The sequence below is a fragment of the Argopecten irradians genome, chromosome 1 (genome assembly GCF_041381155.1).
Source record: "Argopecten irradians isolate NY chromosome 1, Ai_NY, whole genome shotgun sequence".
Taxonomy (NCBI): domain Eukaryota; kingdom Metazoa; phylum Mollusca; class Bivalvia; order Pectinida; family Pectinidae; genus Argopecten; species Argopecten irradians.
The window spans coordinates 14,548,698-14,562,534 of record NC_091134.1 but is presented as its reverse complement, the minus strand read 5'-3'; the positions used below and the strand labels follow the sequence as shown (position 1 = coordinate 14,562,534).

General features: G+C 32.9%; 1 protein-coding gene across 6 annotated transcripts in view; it reads right to left on the bottom strand.

The window, feature by feature from the left end:
- The window catches only part of LOC138318604 (rap1 GTPase-activating protein 1-like), a 151,840-nt gene that overhangs the window by 76,883 nt on the left and 61,120 nt on the right, over positions 1-13,837 (bottom strand). The gene's annotated exons all lie outside the window — the stretch shown is intronic.

Sequence of the window (13,837 nt, the reverse complement as noted above, 5' to 3'; positions counted from 1 at the left end):
AGATTATCACAAAAACTGCTAAATACCCATTATGCTTTTCCATTGTCTTTGAATGAACAGAATTTAGACTAAAAACAGTGAAGAACTACAGTTTTGTTTTGTGACTATCCATGCATAGGACATTGACAACAATTACAGTGAATGATATTTGATTTTGGAATGTATCTTTACAAAGAATGAAGATATTACACTTGATTCCCTCAACATATCTTTATTTACATCCGTCAACATGTTCTAAGAGTTGGTCCGTCGAGACCTACGTTATCAAGGAGTAGCATCTGTTTTGTCCTCATTTGCGGAGGAGAAGGCGTATAAGACATTTTTTGAGAGAGGCTAGTGATTAGCGTAACACTGTAAGGCGTTATTGTACCAGCACACCTGATTATCAATCGCCCTCGGATCATCAACTTCCCTGATGATCAGATTCTTACACAGTTGTATATACTTGTAGTCCTAATAAGGTTAGAGGAGGTCTACATAATGAGAATGGATATTTCGGTACAGTTTTCTGGCTCCGATAATTGCGAAGACCTTCGGAGATATAGTCACCCACGTCTGTATCAAACACAAGCTTACTCAAGTGACAGGTTATATTGGTAAATTTTCTGGTTTTCATAAGTATTTGGTAACAGTTTCCCAGCTCCTATTATCACAAAGGTCTATAGAGGAATTGTCATTATCTAGCATTTATTGGACCAAAACAAACTCATTAACCTAACTGGTTAGATATTTTCTAGTTTTTATGCTTTAATGCAAGTCTTATTTTTTTTTAAACAATAGACAATTTGAATGTTATACAGTAATAGCAATTAGACTTTTAGAAAAATCCATTCAAGCACCTAATGGAAAATAATTAAGATGTAAGTGAAATATAGATTATACTAAACAAGGTAACAACAATATTAATCTTACAGGTACAATGTACCATTTCTCATTTACTGTCAAGGGTCATATAAGTTGTTTTTATTATGTGTGTCACAATTTATTCTTTTACTTATTCAAGTAATTTGCTTGATAAGGAGAGCAGAGATTTGTTATAACTGAGAATATGTGAATATTATTGAGGCCTGGACATTCTGAAAATAGGAGGAATTGCAAGTCTTAAAGATGCTCCACCACCAACAGAGCATAAATGACATTCATCATTTGAACAATAATTGGTGTTTAATTGTGTATATATATGTCTAATTAACACAAAAAATGATATAAAATAATTTATCTTGCCTTTGGTGCATGCGCAATCAGTACTTCATTCTATATAGGATATAGTTACACAGAATTTTTTCGGGATGCAATTAATTATTTTACATATTTTTAACTTGAAGTAAAATCAGAAGCTCAAACTTTTCAATGGTGTAAATAAGTAACTTTTGTAACTGAAGAAAAATACTAATTTGTCTGCTCTTGTTTTTGATAGTGAAAAAATACCATTTGTTAGCAGTGGAGCATCTTTAAAGGATGAGAAAGATGACAATGGAGTATAAAACAAAGTAAAAAGAAGATACAATAATGTAAGGCTCAATATTGGCACAGGATACAAAGGAAAATGTCAGCGCTAAGTGTACACAAGAGTCCTAGTTGTCAAGGCGAACATATCCTTCAACTTCCAATAACAACACTGTTAATGAAATTTTACTTAATTAACCTTCCGTCTACCAACTCCTCGTCTCTAAGATTGGGATCACAGCAGTCCGGAATTCATTGAAAAGTAAGACGGTGACATTATATAGGCTCTCCTCCAATAGGTATATCCTGTTATAGCAATCTAGGTGATTGTTTCTGCTGCACTTCAGACGGAAGACAAACACTCAGAAGATCAAGAACATGGCTACTGTCGTTTATAATTCGTCATCACTTGTGGTGGGAAACTAAGTTGATATAAATATCAACTGTTTGACTGTTAATCATGGAATTCAGTATCTTGAATTCATTGGAAAGCGTTAAAGAAGTTAGGGAAGAAAATAAATACTTACCTATGGAATATGCTTAATTAGGGAATTCTTTCAAGTTGTTAATGTTGATATAACTATGCACTGTTTAATTATTATTAATCAAAACATTTACTTTGGTTTTTAATTAATCTACAAACTTATAATTTTGATTTCTCCAAGTAATTTACTAAATGCACAGACATATGTCGCGATCGACATCCATATTTGTTTACGACTCCAAGGAAGGGGGTAAACCTTGTACACAAACAAACTCCACTTATTTACAAGAAAACCAATATTTCCAGTCTAGGTGGTCAAGCACTCTCAGACACATCAGAGGAATGATTATCTTACAGAAAAGGAATGTACACAGATCAATTACCAGTGGGGAGGTCAATCAAGGTCACTTAGGCTCAGGTGGTGTAGGTAACTTTTAACACCTGTTATCAGAAAGAAATTTTAGCCTTATCCAATGCACATGAAAGAGAAAGGGAAAGAATGAGACACAATTTCAGTACTGATATCTTAACAAATTAAAGATTGATTTGCATCTGATAAGTGAATATCTCATTTTACCAACAGTCAGTTATGCCTTGTTCAACATGTGCTTATCAAAATCAGGACACATTAAGGATGGGGACAAACATGGGAAATACAATATAGCTGTCTTGAAATAGTTTAGAAAGGGTGGCGGGGGAGTGGATGCAAAATAGCTAAAAGGAGAGATGTCATATATGTTGAATTTAACATAATAATTCTAAGAAAACTATAAATATAGTATATTTCAGGAAATTGTAACTTCAAAACCCTCCGGGAACTGTTGAATAGGGTATGGACAAGAAAGGCGGACTGTCTATATTAAGGTTGATAATTATACATATATATCTACACAAAACATGAATAAACTGGTTCGTTATACACCTGGCTAATTTGATGTCTACATTGACAATGAGGATAAATTTGAATGTAAGAACGCCTCTTCATGTCGTCTGACTGTCAAACGGAGAAGAGATTTGCCATTTCTGCCAACGGAGGTTGGGTAAAGCAATACTACCACAGGATTCAATCTTTCTGAGGTCTTTCTGTAAGTGGGTGCTGCTTCATTGTTAAGAAGAGCTAGTACAAAACTATATCACTCACATATTTATCCATTTATATTGTTACAAGTCACCCAATATGTATCAATATAAAGAAGCTTTTTCTTAAAGGTCAAGAAAGACATTCTTGAAGGTCACAGGAAGACAATATGGTTTCGAGTTTTCATTTCGATATTTATTCAGACATATAGTGCCACTTGTTCGGCTTTGTATGTGAATTAGATAATTATCTTGCTTTTTTCATGTTTTTATGTAGATCTGTTGCGATTTAAATAATTCTGACTAATTTGGACATATGAAATGAATGAATTAAGTTTCCTATTGGGATCAAAGTAAACAAAAGTTTGTTTATGTTGATTTCAGATTCAAACCTTGAATAGCCCTTAATTTCATCTCCAGGCATAAATTTTCATTTGTAAGTTTTGAATTTTGATATTTTCCCCTTAACTCGTTCAACCTTAACTTTAATAAAATTAGTTCAATACCTATATACAAAATATTAAATAATTGGCATAAAAATTCAGTATAATTAAAATGAACAACACATCTATAGAATCTGGCTTACAAAACATTCTGCAATGAATTCAAATCTAACATATCAAAAAGCCATTATGTATACATTTATGATAAAATATACATTTCTAATCCTCTTTACAGAAATTACTAATGTTCAAAGCAAAAAACTTTTTTCTGCTTGAGATGATCGAAGCTGCAAATTTCCTGATTAGCATTAAAGTTCCCTGGGAACAAAGTCATATATGGAATATCATTTTAAGCCGTACCGATAATTTACATTTTTAGAAAAAATACCAAGCCGTTAACATGATTCACATGTGCTGATATTCATTGAAATTGAAATTGGGGAGATATCAGACTGAATTTTTTTTTATTGAAATATATTTCAGCCACCTGCGACAGACATTCAAATGTCATTTCTGTAACAATCATATTCATATCAATGCTGATTTCATCATCTCACCTTTTTATTCATAGATAATTAATATATATATATATCCACTATAAAATAGCTTTCCCCTAGTTTTGCGCTACCCAATCCTATTCTATCTGCTTCATCTATTAAATGACAGAGTTTAGCATGGCTATCATTTTTCAAACATATGAAGCTGCATTACAAAGAGAAAGTTTGTCTGAGAGAAAGCCAATAAAAATTAATGGTGTACGTATTATCTTCATCAGCTAATGTCCGTCTTTTATAGAAATATGTATAAACCTTCATTCTCTATTGTCACTAGCATAACTATTGTCATTAGGTGCCATCTTTATAAATACTAAATCGTTTTTTAAATAGCAGTTAAACTGGGAGTAATATCTACATTGTTTAAAAGTCTGATCATCTAGGAAATGAAAATGTGTCATTCATGATGGTCTAATCTTATTTCAACACGAAATTTTCTAGAAGCTTAATTGGCATTATATCAATGATAAATATATATACTTTGAATTCAGCATGCAGACATCAATGACACTAGCAAGCAAATTAGGAACAGTGACTTTGACTTTTGGACAATAAAAGCAATACCAAACAAAATGTTATGTATTTGTATGTATAACAGTTGTATCCATTGTGCTGTCAGTTGTCTCTCAGAGAAAATGACATGGATAGTTTCTCTTACAAAATAATGCTGTCACAATTGATATCTTAATTACATGCAGTGGGCAGTGTAATTCTGTAATATATGCAAAAAAATGGAATTTGATTGGCATGGCCGAATTAAGCAGTCTTCAAGATGACCATTCCTGATACATATTGTATCTCTAATCAACTGTTGCTGTTTCTATTATGAATTATTTTTTTTTTTACAAATGCATCATCAAATAAAAACTTATCAAAGAGCTTTAACTGCTATTAAAAGGTGTACAGGAAATCAGAAGAAATTTTTCCAAAAATTTTAAGGTTAGATTTTTTTTTTAAAGAAAATCTCTGTTATGAACTTCTATGTGAACCTGAGAGTGACAGAAACTTTTTTTTGGAATGTTTGCAAAAACACAGAGGGATACAGAAAGCTTTAAGATAATGCTAATTCTGTTCATTTCCTGTCTTCCGGCATATTCGCCTGTGAACTTGTAATTAGAGGTGTCCAGGTCGGGAAATTATGTCTGATTCTGTCCAAGGTTTGGTTTCCGCTGCTGTTCCGATTAACATTCTTTCAGAGCCAGGGACATTTCCTCCAGCTGTAGTGGGATAACTTGTATGCACTAAACAGCAACATCGAAATTCAGGAAAACAATTTGTGGCGATACTGATCAGTGATTCTACATAAAATTAGGTAATCAAATATTTTATTATCGTTAAACTGACAAAGAAAGATGATTATAATTTTTATCTAAATGCATTGTAATCTGAAATTTTAAAATTCACTATGAAAATCTGTAAGGCAAAATTGACCCAATCTTGTGATATTGCTTAAGAATAGAATGAGACTGAGGACAGCTAGTGCAGAAAACGATGGGATGAATTGCAAGGGACACGGTTGACTGGTTGCCACACCTTAAGTTATTGATAAGATTTTCTCAGCAAAATTCTGATATAAGATTATCTCCCCTTCATTGAGTCTTAGAATGTTGTAGAGACAAAAATTATCAGCCAAATTTTGTGAATTTTTTCCTATTCTAGAGACTGATGGTCAGTCTATACAGACATGTGGTGGTCAGTCTATACAGACATGTGGTGGTCTGTCTATACAGACATGTGGTGGTCAGTCTATACAGACATGTAGTGGTCAGTCTATACAGACATGTGGTGGTCCTGCAGTCTATACAGACATGACTATATCACCCACTTTTCATGACTGAAGAATGGGAACTAAAGATACCTACGGTAGTCATGAGGACCTCAGATATTGTCATTCAGAAGATTGTTGAAATAAATTGAATTTACGTATTGGTTCTATAATATTATAAAAGAAATTATAAAAGAAATTAGGAAAAAAAAACAGGCAGGCATACATGATAAGGAAGCTATAATCTGATTGGTTATAGTAATAATTGAAAATATCTATATTTAGAGAGAACTAGAAGGCATACATGATAAGGAAGCTATAATCTGATTGGTTATAGTAATAATTGAAAATATCTATATTTAGAGAGAACTAGAAGGCCAGATCACACCGAAAGTATATCTTTAATTCTCTCTTGAGAGATGTTTCTGACAGCAGCTGATCAATTTTCAGAAATTGAGAACAATCTAGATATGTCTTTGCTAAAAAAGACAAAACATTGTCCCTTCACCAACATCTGTTTTCTATGAATAAAAAAAGAAATGGCCAATTTTCACTGTTATATTTATTTATTTGTAAGACATCAAAATGTGTATAATGCAGAGGTATTTAATTGGATCCATGTTTTTTTTTTTTAGATTATTTGAATAATATAATTTATAATTTTAATCCTTTTACCCTTTCATCAAAATTTTCTGATATTAGAGACAAGACATATGATTAACTTTTATATATATAGGCATCTTTCTCCAAGTCAGAAGGTCAAGCTGTACTATGATTTCAGGCCATTTTCAGGTTAATGATATCATTCTGTTTTGTTTCACTACAAAAACATGGCACATTCTTAAATAACTCTGTTAAAGACAAAAATCAAATACAAACTAAAGCTGTTTTGCATTAAAATACTTACTACAGTACGGTAGATAAAAAATCTCCAGACTCTGGTCAGAAATGAGTCGATATGTATAAATCCAATTGCATATACAAATAATCCTAATGAAATTATTAGCAGCTTCTGACTAGCTGTTCCCAATGCCTCAGACAGTTCCTATATAGATCCAGACTCTGGAATTTCACATTTTTCTGTCGTATTCAAACATGCTGCCATCCAATTTACATTATAGCTTGAACCAATTTCAATAACGGTCCAGACTGATCATTCTGTACCATCCTCTACTTAGGAGTCTCAAGTTTGTTGCCTTTCACATTCTACACTACCCACTGAGCTCTCCACTTTGTACCTTTCCTCGTTTAATAACGTTCGTGATTTTTGCGTGATTTTTGCGGAAGGTCAAAACATGTGGAAAAGTATATGCTAAAGTGTCTTGGTTATATGTTAGGTAATTATCCGAGCCATGTCTGCTTTCTCCACTTAACGACTCCCAGCCAGGCCAGGAATTATAAATAAACGGCCAGCACATGTCGATAATTACCACCTACCTATATAATTGTGATAGAATACAGGTCCCGACTCTATCATTGACCAGGATTCTACACGATAATCCAGGAAGTATGGTACAGAAGAATGTGGACTAGATTTATTTCTCCTTGATTTTTTTTGACGTATTATATCTTCCTATATCAGAATTGTTCATTGCTCTTCCCACAAAACAGTATTCTAATACAAAATAATGTAGTGCCTATGTGATCTAATCATTGATAACATCCTTGTTCCAAATTACAATCGAACCAACCTTAAAGATGCTCCACCGCTGACAAATGGTATTTTTTCACTATTAAAAACAGGAGCAGACGATCTAGTATTTTTCTTCAGTTACAAAGTTTATTTACTTTACACCATTACCACCATTCAAAAGTTTGAGCTTCTAATTTTACTTCAAGTTAAAAATATGAAAAATAATTAATTGTGTTCCGAAAAAATTCCGTGCCACTATATCCTATATGGAATGAAGTACAGTTTGCGCATGCACCTAAGGCAAAATAAATTATTTTATATCATTTTTTGTGTTAATCAGACATATATATACACGATTAAACACCAATTACTGTTCGAATAATGAACATCATTTATGCTCTGTCGGCGGTGGAGCATCTTTAATTGACCACCTCTGCATATTTAAAGACCAACTGCTAAATAGGACTTTCTCCAGGTCCCAAATGGTAATTTCAACACAATTTGACCTGTGTATAAAGACCACTTTGTAATAAAGACCATTTGTTCCCTTGGGTTGTTTGTGAATTAATCTGCACCTCAAAATACAGTTTGATTGGGTAAACCAAGCTTTCATGGAAAATCCCTCCCTACTCCTCATCCTAGCTGCAGGGACTGATGAGGAGGATTCTTTGAGCTAGATCAGCTGGAGGCTGAGGGGGTTGAGTTTGGTCCCTACCTGTAACTATCTCTTTGGGCACTTTCAGCTAAGCACTTTCCTCATATTTCAACCAATAAAAGTATTGATTTTGAAATGCATTACAAGTACTACACACCTTATTACAGCTACATTTAGTGCTAATGTACTCTAAATCAAAAGTACAGTAAAACTTGTCTTTAGTGAACATCTCTGTATATAAACCACCTACGTATTAAGTCTACTCAGGGTATACTATTTGGCCCTTTTCAACACCACCTGCCTGCATGTATGTACATAAACCCCATCACTTTAATATACCGTTTTTCTTTATCCTATTTTTATAGACAGGTTTAATTATAACTTAAGACTAGGGAGAAAGTGAACTGTGCACATATACTAAATAAGCAGATCTTGAAGGAATATTGTTATAAATGTTATATAAATTATATTCTATAGTATTTTTCATCTAGAATCTGAAATTCTTTTTTACATATTTAACCTTACTAGAAGCTAAACTTTATGGAGTCAATGATCAGGACTTCTAAGATAGTTACTTTAACCTCCAGATAAAGTCAAACTTTATCTTTTGAGACTTAATGTTGGAAATCAGCTAACTATCCTCAGCTAATACAAAAAGCTAGGGATTAGTTAGAACACCAAGGTTGACTATGGTGGCTGCTCAGGTCAAGGTTATTGACCTTTGAACTACAAGTTCAACTCAAGCCAAAGTTGTGATTGTAATGGTAGCTCAATCTGGTGATTATGAATATACACTCTCACACGGTAAGCAATAAATTGAAGAAAAAGTAACTTTATGTAATTCTTAAAAGAAAATAGTCATTATTTCATTGACAAACTAATTCGCTATCATTTGAAAATTTCTTTCAAAAATTAGAACAATTGCTGTGATCAATATAAGAAATATAATAAGTTTTCATTTTAAAAAAAATAGTTCGACTAGAAATGTTCCTATATCCATGAAACCTGGACTGGACAAAGAGATTGAGGTGTGAGATGACACAATGTAAAGTGATGGCACATGGCAATATGGGATGCATGAGCAGGGGGACATGACATTGCACCCTGCCCCCTCCCCCTCACATCATCACCAAATCATTTTTTTCTTCACAAAATCATTATTGATCAGTAAATATCAATAGCATTCTTAACATTAAAATTGGTGCTCCATTAAATTTTTAGACAAAGAAATCAATATGATGTCAACATTCTCTGTATTACACACACATACATTGATTAACTTAATAACTTAAACTGATGTTGACCTCATGCAAAATGAAAACAATAGCCGTTCTGTAAGTCTTTTGGAAAAGCTCGATAAATGTGCTATATCTATCTTTATCTCAGACCTTGCGGTGTATACAATTACAGCTTCAGAGTATAAATCAAATAAATTAAAGATCTTGTTTAAGTGATGCAGGTATATTAGTTAAATATCCAACTCATCAGAGTACCAGAAAAAGAATTTATAACCATTGTTCAATATTATATATTATACAAGATGAGCAAAACCTGTGACAAGTTCAATAAATTTGAAATAAGTTCCTTTCTGATTTCATAAACAAACCAAATTTCAGAAAAATTTGAATTCATTGATATGATTTCAGAACTTATAAAAAAAATATAAAATATTGAACTTAAATATTAACTCATTTAAGGCCTATGTCCAAGCCAGGCATCACAAAAAGTACCGATCTGTTAACTATGTACATCTTTATCTTTTTAATAAGGCAGAACTCACGTACCTGTTGCAGGCTCCCTGACTGCCACTAACGAGGACGAAAGTCTGATGAATAAATCTTATTGTTATGGTCTTAAGTCACAAATGTCACTCACTAAAATGTTGTCCTAAGTACTACAGCATCTGCATATGACCAGCACCTTGACAGCGAATCTCTCAAAAACAGCACCAGTATCTCAGAGTGTTAATTCTAACTGAAAATTCCTGTAGTCATCAGCGGATTACCATATTGGTTTCTTGAAATGCTGGCGCGACACTTTATAGTGTCTCGGTGCTTTAATTATATACATTCAGACAAATTGTATATCATCGACGTGTAATCTCGTCGTTGTAGCCGTATCAATATACTGGTAACACGACAACATTGCCACATACGGAATCTCTCCGTTAAAAGCTTATCCTTATATTGTACGAATACCTCACACATACAAGAATTTCCCAAGCTGATGTTAACTATGTGTATAGGTTATTGGCAATTTTATAATCAGATGGAATTTTGTTTTCAATAACACAAGTACTTTCCTGTGACAATTTCAGCATGCCAGGAATATGTACGGGGATATTAGAACACAGACAAATTAATCCCTGGCCCATTAGTACTTTTGAACACGACCTTATTACCGAGATTAATTCGTAGGATAAGCGAGCCTCTCCTAATACTCATAATGGACAGGTGCCATATGAATGTATTACCTGACAAAAGTGTTCACTGACACCCCTTAAAAATCTTAATAGGATCTCCAGTTCTCAGATCTAGGACAAACTAACCTGTTTTTAAGGGATGTTTTGAAATTTTGATGAGCATTCATTTGACTATAGAGATGAGAGGGACTCGATCACACAGATGGGAAGTCTAAAAACTACAATAGGAAACAGTAATTGATATTAGTAATTTATTCTATCTGGTAACATTGGCCAATAACACCTCTGATTTTTATGACTCCCAGTCAGATATACCTGAGATAGTGTTTTCGATTCCTTCTCCAGCCTCGTCACGGCTCATTTAATTATTGATACTAACTAATGCATTACCTGTAGCTCAAATAACAAAAGAAATTTCCATATTGTTTGTACTAGACACAAGACATAGGCAGATGTTTTTCAAGATGAAGAATATTAATTTATTTATAGAGCTAAACAAGTAGGGCATACCTGAAATGCCATTCAATGAAATCAATATCAAATTATATGTAAATGAAAACATCACTTTAAACAATGTACAGCATTATATGGCCATGTGAGATGAGTCAATGTAATTGTCCTAGAGAGAAAGCAATATGACCTTGACACAATAAGTAAACTATACCAGAACATTTGACGGACTGTGACCTTGACAGACAGCAATGCAACAGATTTTAAACTGTAAGTTGACTATAATTGTGTCAAAACTTTGTGCTTCAGACTGATAATGAGGTAACTTTGATATATAATCATATGATCTTGACTTAAGTAGTGTACAAACTTAATGCGTGACCTTGACAAAAAGTAATGTATGACCTTGACTAATAATAAAGTATGGTATATACTAATAGTAATACTCAGTATATAATCTTGACTAGTAGTGATGCATGACCTTGACTAATAGTTATGTACGACCTTGACTAATAGTTATCTACGACCTTGACTAATAGTTATGTACAACCTTGACTAAAAGTAAATATGACCTTGACTAAAGTAACATGTGAACTTGACCTAGACTAATGTAATGTATGACCTAGACAAATGCAATGTAATGTATGACCTTGACTAATGTAATGTAATGTATGACCTAGACTAATGCAATGTAATGTATGACCTAGACTAATGCAATGTAATGTATGACCTTGACTAATGTAATGTAATGCATGACCTTGACTAATGCAATGTAATGTATGACCTAAACTAATGCAATGTAATGTATGACCTTGACTAATAGTAATGTATGACCTTGACTAATGCAATGTAATGTATGACCTAGACTAATGTAATATAATGTATGACCTTGACTAATGTAATGTAATGTATGACCTTGACTAATAGTAATGTATGACCTTGACTAATAGTAATGTATGACCTTTACTAATAATAATGTATGACCTTGACTAATGTAATGTGCAATCTTAATGAACACGACCTTACTAATATTAGACCAAAATGTGGCCATGTTTTTTTTACTTTTAATAATGATATCATGACCTTGGCAGATTTTCCTAGTTTTGCTATTGTCTAATGCAGAAAAAACCCTTAAAAACAGAAGACTTTATATTCCTTGTGTAACATCATCATGCTTCCATTTGTAATCACTTTTTACGGCCTTGTAGCTGGTATTTGTTATTTAGAATCAGAACCATATGTCACCTGAAGTGACCTCTCTCACCCCACGGACATCCTCTGGCGTCTCAGATTTTTTCCTGGATCATGAGGTGTCCCCTGGGTCTGGTAGCTATATGGTTAAGCTAATTATGTAGTGTAACTTTGACAGTTGTGGTCATTCATCAAAAACATATACTGTTCAGAAGACCCACTGACCGCTTGTCTGACCTAATTCTCCAGGCAGAATTTAACCTCAAATTCATAGGCTTGTTTCCCACGTTTGCTGAAAGATGATAGCTAACTTTGGAAGAAACAAAATATTTTTGAAGATCAACGTTAAAGGAAACTGTAAATAATCCATTATACACTGTTTTTTGTGTTTTTTGGGGTTTTTCTGTTAGCTATTCTTTTTACAATAATATAGATTATTGCATGTCACAAAAAAAAAATCAGTTTCATCTAAAATCTGCTGTGAGACACCTTAACCACTGAGACCTGGAGGTGATCTACCAGTGATGGTAACATGAACACTGCAAGCCCAAATTAAGCATAAAATTATCTGCATATTTATTTTAGCATGTCAATAGAATTTATTTAGGCTTTAGAATCAAAAATTTCAAACTAGGAAAAGATAAACTAGTATTAGATGTTAGCTGAAAACTAAAAATTAAAAAAATAAACAACTGCTTGAATATCTATAATTGTACATCCTCAAGTTGTCTTCCGTGATGCACTTCAATTTTTATAAAAAAAAAAAAAAATCTGTAACTAATCCACAGCTACATCACATCACTCTCAATAGTGTACATTACAGTGATGCAAAGCTCTCAGGAGTTGTCTCCCTTAATTGTAAGGATGCAAACGGCAATATTGTAGATGCAGTTGGAATATTGGTAGACAATGCTATAATTATGTGTTTAACACTCACAACCGATGCACTCATTATCAAACAGTCCTGTCAATTTACATTTGCTTTAATTATGACTAATTTTACAATCGAATGAAATTAAATATTTTTTAGAATGAAAATATTCTTTACAGGCATCAATAAGTATGTGTTATAATATTAACATATAAATTTAATGTATTAAAAATGACATTTTATTATGTGTTTGTGAATTTAACTGAGCTATAACCATTGCTTGTAATTCCATAGAAAAGTTATATCAATTAAAATATTAATTATACTGATTAACCAATCACCAGGTGGTACGTAACCAATCCTCTTACTCGCACACACATGTGTATTTTATTCAATGTCACAGCAAATGTTGCATCATACACAATGCAAAAAACAAAGTCATTAGATATTTGATTGCACAGCCAAAGCGCTGTTTTTTTATCACATCAATAAAATAAGCACCAATTAACATCACCCATTTCTATCATTATCAAATTTCTATAAAACAATGCTTTCCTGTCATAGTAAAATTAAATCAAGATCTTGATGACATTGATATAGCTTACCTATGCCAGCTAGCTAGAATTTTCTGCAACTGTTCCCAGAGGTACGACATTTTTACCTCCTATGTCAGCGTATATCATAACCATTGAATATATTTAATATTGAATATATTACATACAGGTATATCAGAAATGTTCAGCATATACTTTATTTTGAAATACCCCGACAAGACCTCCGGCTCTATTTAACAACTTAAATACACAAATCTGGATAGCAATTGTCTCCACATTGAGTCAATCTTGT